The following is a 9,128-nucleotide window of genomic DNA, read 5'->3' on the forward strand; positions in this document are numbered from 1 at the left end:
TTCAAGTTATTTTAAGTTTAATTTCCGGGTTTATATATTTCTTACTCTTCTAAGTTCTTGTTCTTATTCCTCTAAGTTGGTAATTTCTATTTCTCTAGTTTATTTTCCCATTTTAATTCCAATTACATATTGTCATCATGTTTATGTTTATTTAGTTAATCGTTGTTAGTTTAATCGTATTATGAGTAGTTCCTTAATCTAGGGGCGGGGAAGCCATGTTTGATTAGCTCTTATTATATGTTAGGAAGTTTTACTATCGGTTTGTTGTTTATATCACATGCTTGTCTTGTAATGTTAATCTTTAATTCTTGATCAAAATCGTTGATTAATTTGTTAATTTTTTATTAAGAGCGAAAGTCGGGATTAATCTTGTCTTAATGGTCTGTTCTAATTTGTGCAAGAGGTCGTTAATAATCGTTCTATGATTGGTAATAGGCCGAGAGGAAATTCCTAACAACCTACACAACAATTTATGTTCTCCTAATTTGATATTGTCAATTATTAGTGCAACCCCATTCCCCTTAGACTTTTTATCTATCATTGTTATAAATCTTATTTTACTTATCATTTTAAATCATCAAACCAAACCCCAATCGTAACCGACCTTGATAGAATTCTACTCATAGCTTGTTATATTGCATCTACCGTCTCCCTGAGATCAACCCTACTTCCCTAACTACATTTGTTTGTTAACTAAGCTTAGGGTATCTTTGTTAAATACGCAATAATCCTACCACCAATACACAATTCGCTCAAAATTCAACATAATTCGATAAAATTACAACCAAACACCATAATTTGATGTGATTCGAATTCGTAATTCGCAACTCGCAACTCGCAAGCTAGTTGAGCGAATTAAGTACATGTGACCAGAGAAACAAGAGATCAGCTAGTCAATCTTATTCAACTGTCTACCGATGCATATAAATTACAGAACACTTGGCTTCTGTCCATTTTTGAAAAGAACACTCCAAACACGTCGGATGCTGCGGTGAGCTGCAAGCACAAATTCCATTTAAAGACTAATGCATACATTAATGAGCAATTTCAATGTCAGCAGATTCATATATACAATATTCATAGTCAATAGAAACCAAAGTAGGCCAACATAACATCAAAAGAACGTTGATGACAGCACAGAAATTGTATTGTAATATACCCATGAACAAACTCGTTTATATCTAGAGTTCAGACAAGCGATCCCATGAACACTTGGTTGATGCTCATTCTTTCTATTCAACTTCGGAGCTGGTGCTCTAGTTATCACAATGCTGGACATAAAACCTTGGTTGATGCTCATTCTTTCTTGTGATGAAGGAGAAACACTCTGATATCTTATACAGTATCTAAATCTAACAGCAAGTTGTTTTACTTTTAACTTGATATCTATTTTATTCTCTGAAGATAGTTATAGCTTATAGTGGCGCAACCCCACATCAAAATATACAGGTGTGTGACACAACATATCACATGGTCAAAACCACTAAAGATGCATCTTTTGTTATCAAATTCAATTTCTGATGCCACATATAACTCTAGAAAAATTCATTCTCCAGTACTCTCATCTGATCAATCAACATATAATACTAGGAAGTAGGAACATGATATATCATCATAACTATGAAAAAGGATTACCTAGACAGGGCAGAAGCTGACAGTAGGGAAGAAGGTTTCAGTAGAGCAACTGGTGGCAAGTGTATAGGTCTGGTCAGCGTCAGCAAGCGGGGTGACGAGTAGGACACCAGGACGGTCACTGGGAAGCTCAAACTTAAACTTGGCGATACAGATACGGGTGGTGTCGGATGGTTCATGTGGTGGAGGAATGAACTCAGAAGCCAAGCACATAATTCCATTCCCTAAATAAAGCATATCATCAGAGTGATATCCCCAGCCATCCGCAACTTCACAAGTAAGGACCACGTTTAGGAATTGTTTGTTGGCAACATGGTATGCGTCCACCATCTTGGGGTCAGAGGCCAGGTAGTAAAAAATCAACCCTTGAGCAAAGACGACGCGGGAAGACCACTTTGGGGAAGAATCAAGAACAAGTTCCCAACGGTTGTCTGACGGGTAGTAGGCAAACACGGATTTGATGCTAGGGAAGCTGACGATGATCCGGTTATTCTCATGGTCGGCGAGCGCGCACTTATTATGAGGGATCTCGAAAAAATCCGCCTGACTGGGTGGAAATAATTCCTCCCACTTGTTTGAGATAGTATCAAAAACATTGATTGCCTCAGACTTGTTGATAGTGCTATGAAAGAGATATAACTTACCAGCAATCCCAACAACAGAAAGAATAATTCTGAGATGTTTGTCCACACAAGGGACTTCCTTCCAACCTCCTTCAGAATCACTTGCATTCAGGTCTAGATAAGAAATTCCCTTGTGAAAGTGGCCCTTTTGGTAGTTGGGTATAGAATTGGGTGGTTCAAGGTTGGATTCGATCATATCCAATTTTGGACTGCCAACAATGTAGATGACAGATCCCAGAGCCACCCTGGCATTATAGGGATAATTGGCAAATAATACACAAGGGCAATCACATCACACATGACCAGTCCGGAGATCTGTCATCAAAAATGGTGAGATTGGTGACTTTGAAGAAGAAGATTAGTGGTTCTATGTTACCATATGTGGAGAAGGAGAAGGAGAAGGAGAAGGAAAAGCTGTTATTGCAGGTAGGTAGTATTTTGGAAGGAGGGTTCAGGTTTTGTGAGTTCTACATTATACACAAGGGCAATCACATCACATTCATAACAATAATAATAATAATATATTATATCGCTCCCTTCATCCCAATCATATATATTTACCTTTTATCTCAGTCATTTGTTCTATTAATTATTAATAGATTCATAATAAAAAGGTAAACAATTGATTTGGACTGAGGGAGTAATTTGAATGAAACATCAACTACTCATCGAAAGATCAAATATTTTGGACTTTTATTTTTAATAAATAAACCAAAATTATGAAAATCATCGTAAATAAAAGATAATAATCGAATTGATTAACAAGTAAAAACTTGCATGAACAAGCAATCACCAGTTCACGTACAGTATTGAAAAACCCTAAATATCAAAATCTCGATGTCGATAAATTATGAAATCAAAGATCGTATCTTTTGACTTTTGTTTTTAATAATAGACAGACATTATGAAAATCATCGTAAATAAAAGATAATAATCGAATTATTAACAAGTAAAAACTTTCATGAACAAGCCTTCCCCAATTCAAGTATTGAAAAGCACCTAAATATCAAAATCTCGATCTCGATAAATTATGAATCAAAGCATACAACTTGCCTCCGATACTTTCTGATTCTTCTGTTGTTTGCAGCGGCCGTTGGCGAATGAAGGAATTTATAGGGTGTGATTGCGCAATAAGGTTTGTCAATTGTTGGGAATGGGTTTGAGGTTTAGGGTTTTTATTTACAATTTTGTACTCCACATTTTGTGTTTTTGGTTGGGAGTGATGGTGGAGTGTGGACTGCATGTAATATATTTTTATGAGGTTTGGAGGTTTGTTATGAGAGAGGTTTGTGTGTTGTTGAGTGATGTGACATTAGACAAACCTCACATTAAATTTTGGGTTAATTGATGAGAATAATCCAAACTATACCACTTCTTCTTATATTAATCTAAACTATTGTTTAACGCAAAATAATCTGGCTTATGGCCTTGTTTATCTTATAATGAACTTGGTCGATTTTTGACCGGTGACAAGAGGTAATGTAAAAGGTAGCATAGTTGTGGCTCCCATTTTCCATCTTTTTACCTATCATTTTTCTCTGCCCTCCTACTTTTCCTGACCTCAATTTTCTTAATCTTCATTCTCCATCTTCTTCATTCTTCCCAGTTTTAATTCTCCAACATTTTCTCCCTCTTTAATAATAATAATAATAATAATAATAATAATAATAATAATAATAATAATAATAATAATAGTAATAAGAATACCCACTTCTCATCCAACCCCATAACAAATCCACCTTCTTCTCCGTGATACTGCCGGTAACCTATGACCCATTTCAATGACAACCCTTTACACACCCTCCCGTTATTTTAACATCTTTGTTGTCGTTGTTGCCATTGATGATGTTCTGAAGCGCCAAGAGAGAGCGTGTCAATTTGGGTGAATAACTGGCGTTGAATCGTTGTTTAGTCGATATAATTGTGACTTTGTGAGATGGAGGATAAGGGAGTTTGAAGTTGGTAGGGGTCTGATCCGGTGGTGTGGGCTTTGATGTCGGAAATTTGGGGGATTGAGGTTGGCTTCGATGTCATTTAGGAGGCGACAATGTCTTTATTTTCATCGACTTCGACGGTGCATCCGCGAGGTGAGAGGTGGAGTTGAAGAAGAGCCAAAGAACGAGGAGGGATTCGGGGAAAAAAATGCCGAGGAGGAGGTCAGTTCGGTGAGGTCATGTGTCGGTGGTGGACTGGTGGTGACGTAGAAGGTGAGCTGTGGCAGTGGTGAATGGTAATTAAGCAGTCTTGATTCGGGTTGGTATTTAAGAGTGTGAGATTTTTGGAATTATTGTACGAGTAATAATTAATAAATGTTGATTATGAGAATTAAAAAGAAAAAGAAAGGGGTGATTACCGGTTAAATAGGTATTCAGTTGCCTAGTCTATTATGAGAAGAGGATACCTAAACTTGGGTTTATTCTGAGTTAAAACGTAGTTCGGATTATTAGGAGCAGATGAGCAATAGTTCAGATTAATCTCATCAAATAACCCTTAAATTTTTGCTGCTTTGAAATTTCAGCTTTCCAAATTTGCCCTTTTATTATTTCTAATTTCTCAATGTTATTCTAACTAGATTTTATAGGTGATCAAATGCGGCCTACATGGGCCGAACTCACATTAAATTTTTGCCCATGGGCAAGCGGGTTTAGGACGGGTTAGTGGGCTCGGCCTTTGTATTTTTCTTAAAATGCCTTGTCCGTACCCGCTTATTTTACGGGCGAAATGAGTCAGGTTCAATGAACGGGACGACCCATGAATAGCTCTATTAGATTTCATGCTCGTGCGATGCACGGAAGCTATTTCTAATTAAATTTCATGCTCGTGCGATGCATATATATACTCGTATATATTCGGGATCCTATGAGAACCATGAGATCCACTTAATAACCATTGGATCAAACTTATTATTGATGGTGTGATGAACAGTAAAACAATGTTACTAATTTCGATTGCATGTTCGAGGTTTGTTCTAGGTTTCGAAATTGCAGAATTTAGATGGTCTATGGATTGTAAATTATCTATATTTTTAAGATTTGATTAATGATTTCGAATGTAATTGCGTAATGATTTTGGATGTTCTACGGATTATAATTTTCGAGTATTAGTGTAGTATATATGGTAATCAGATTGTGTCACCAATTCGCATTGAATTCATTTTTTAAAAAATTTGTACATTGTTCGAGTCTTTGTGATGCAGCATCAGATTGTGTCAAGAGTCAAGACTATGCATTGAACTCATTTGTATAGAAATTTTCACTTTATATGTGTGTGTGGACGCGGGTCCACGGGTTCGCTTGGGAAAACAAACGTTTGCATTTGTGGAGTCGCCACCAATTTATTGTGGAAAATTGGAAACCGTTCTAATACCTCGTGTCATGTCAAGACACAAAGTGGTGACATGAACACTAAGAACTCGTAACCCTTAGCATTCTATGTCTAGAATGACTCTCGTGGATGCCAATGAACACGGATGTTCACAGAGATCTAGAGTAAGGGGTGAGGGTACGTATTAGGAAGCTCTTTTGATCGAACACCTAATCCCGCCCGCCTCGATAGCGGCCTCTACTAATGATTAGGAAAAATCATCTATACTTGATATGTTGTCGATTAATATATGCATGCAATGCAACATCCAATAAATTAATCCTAGCATGTGAGAATAAAACTATGTCGGTGAACATGTAATTTTAGCATACAATTGGGTCGAAGTGGGAATTTAATGTTGGTTACATGTGAAAACAAACAAACAAACGATAATAACAAATACAATAAAGATACAATAATTGAAAATTACAATAATTACAATGGTTTGATTGATTTACGTCGAAAATACATTTAAAACGGATAATTTTAGAAAAGAAAGGAGAAAATAAATTAACGAACAGATTAGAGGTGATAATACGGATAATAGTTAATTAATACATAAACTAATAAACTAGGTCAAAGTAACAACGGAAGTTCAGAGACAGCGGAACATGCGCAGCAATGCCGCGTCCCTTGGAAAAGACGCAGTGCTCACTGCGTCTGTTCCTGAGGTGAGTTCTGGCTGTGAAGCCGGAACTGCAAATTGTTAATATTCGTTGGTTAATTTAATGATCGATTAATAATATTTGACTCGGATAGAAGTGGTTTAATGTATTATTTACATGCAAATTGGTCATAAAAGCGATAAAAGACGGACTCAAATTAATTATAACGAATTAATTGCTAATTACAAGACTAATTATGAATTGGATTGGTTAAGACTAACTAATTTGGTTAATTAACGTTAAAACTAATGATGGTGACGACAAACAGATGAAGATATACCAAAGGTCGAATTCCAGCTACTTGATATTGATAAATCGAATCTTTACAACTCGGATTTGAATTAATGACGAAAACCCGCAAATATTAATTACTTGGGATTTAAGTCGGGAATTAAGAGTGACGAATTATTAATGAATTATATATTAAAATTATTATACGAACGAAATAAGAAATAAACAAGAAACCAGAAAGAAAATAGACGAATTGACAGAAGACGAAGAAAGAAGAAGGAAAGCAGGAACTGCGGCAACCTCAGGAAGAGGCGCAACAGATGTTGCGTTCCTTCGAAGAGGCGCAGCAGTTGCTGCGTTCCTTCTCGACATTAGTATCCCATTAATCCGTAAAAAAGGTTTGAATAAAGGGTTTTATAAATCGGTTTTTAAACATGCTTTCGACGTAAATCTTACAATGATTAATACAAAAATAAAGTACAATAATAAAAGATGAGATTTACACCCTCAGACTTACATGTTTGACGAAACGAGATTAACTAAGTTAACGATTAGTGATTGCTCGACTCGAATGTACGACGAAAGTGCCATCGCAAGAAGAATTTAAACAAAATTTGCATGTCTTAATCAATCAAGGATCGTCAATCGTTTGCTACCCAAGATATTGAGTCGTTTGGTCAACCTATTTAAAAGATGAAAGAGTAGAATACATGTAAATATGTAATAGTGACAGTCAGGCATACCGTTACTTATAACAGGTAGCAGTATGCTTGACCATCTCGTTTGACCCGTCACACTTGAAACAAATCTTTCATTTCAAATATTTCATCATTATCAAAATGGGCTTTCATTCATTAGATTTCAAACTTAAAATATTTGGAAATGTGGTCTTTAAAAAGGAGTTTGTAAAGAGCACTTCAAAAATTTCCTCTTTTATGATACACCTTTGCTTTTTTTCTTATGAAACTTTGTTTGGTTTTTTCTTCTATTAACAAGAATTGTCTTCTTGCTAATGTCCTCTCCTCTTTGTTTCTCAAAACACAAAGGCCCTTTAAGGTTACTTACAAACTCTCTTTTCTCCTTTTTGCTTCTTAGAAAGAAGTCATTTTGGTGCTAGTTTGGGAAGATCAACTCTTTTGTCTCATGACCAAAAGTCTTGACGAAAAAGCCCTAGCATGCACCCACTCGTTTTTCCTCTATAAAAGGAACACCACCTTTCACTTTGAAAGTAAGACTTTTACTTGAGAAATCAAAGGATTTTGCAAAATCCGTTTTAAGAACTCAAAGCTTTTTAACTTGCAAAAATCTTCTAAAGTCTTCAAGTTTGTCCGTCGAAATCGCTGTTACCTCAAAGTATTGTACTCTCTCATCTAGAAATATTTGTAACAATAAGTTGTCCTTCTCAATTCTTTTCGAAGAATCAGTCTAAGGAAACTTGGTTTGTAAACATTCTAGTTAGAGTGTAGAGTTCATAAACGGAGTAGTCTTAGAACTCGTGTCGCAACCGGAATAGGTTGTTGGTCCTTTTGTTGTTAGTGTTTTAAAGTAGTCGGAGTAGATTACCTCACTTATCAATAAAAGAAGATTGGACGTAGGCCTTTAGAGTGTCGGCCGAACCAATTCAAAATCGTAGTGTTGTTTCTCTCTTCGCTTTTAATTCCGCTGCAACTTATTTACTCGTTTTTATTTTACGATTTTGTTAGTAACAATCCGGAATACTGTCACTTCTGGTCTTCTGTTTTTACTTTATAAACTAAGACCAACGAGTAACAGTCAGAACAACTGTCACTTCCAAACATCACTTGTTTCCTCGAACTTCTGTGATACACATTTAATCGCTTCATTTAATTGATGTATCCACTGGTTCTTCATATTGTTCATCAACTTATCTTTAAACAATAAAGATTTAAGTTAAAATTTTAAAATAGTACCTAATTCACCACCTTCTCCTCTTAGGTACTTAGAATCCATAACTCTACATTGACATAAGGTCTCCTGACGTGAGGAGTCCTGATTTGAGGAGTGCTTACAGTGGGATTAATGGCAGTAGGTCAAGTAGCAGGAGGATGTTTTTGCCTAATAATCTCAGTGTTATTCCTGAGTGATTGGAAACGTTGAAAAATGTGGGCGATTGAGATTAGTTTTGAGTAATTAGTGCATATCATCTGTCTCATTTCGTGTCTATATTTTATTTCACCGATTACTACTTTTGATACATGATCCAATCAATATGATTTATGCAATTGATTTTATATTATAAGGTGATCATTTGTTTAAGGAGACGGGTGAAATATGATCGAGACGATGTTATATGAAATGAGACAAAAGACCGGCACACTCACGAGGAATTGGGAGGAATTGGCAAAGTCTTGAATTCTTGATTTGTATAGCTTTGCTGCTGTGTGCATATGAATGTAAATATGGTCAAATGAGTTCCATTGGTATTTTATTAATGATTTTAATGGGCGAAACGACCCATGAACAACTCTAATACAGATAAATAATAGCCTTGCACAAGACCTAATTATTATACAATATAAATCAAGATATGACTACTACAATAATTTGGCTACTAGAATACAGAAAAATCATAATTTTGTGCTACAACCCTGCC

The 9,128-nt window shown here is 35.8% G+C and overlaps 1 long non-coding RNA gene across 1 annotated transcript; it reads right to left on the minus strand.

Annotated features, from left to right (window-relative positions):
* Positions 1-752: 752 nt before the first annotated feature.
* LOC141605273 (uncharacterized) lies at positions 753-2,750 on the minus strand. The gene is made up of 2 exons (XR_012526312.1): positions 1,636-2,750; positions 753-996 (listed from the first exon to the last, which is right to left on the minus strand). It is a non-coding gene; the product is annotated as an uncharacterized LOC141605273 (long non-coding RNA).
* Positions 2,751-9,128: the final 6,378 nt, after the last annotated feature.

This window comes from Silene latifolia, chromosome 10 (assembly GCF_048544455.1).
Source record: "Silene latifolia isolate original U9 population chromosome 10, ASM4854445v1, whole genome shotgun sequence".
Taxonomy (NCBI): domain Eukaryota; kingdom Viridiplantae; phylum Streptophyta; class Magnoliopsida; order Caryophyllales; family Caryophyllaceae; genus Silene; species Silene latifolia.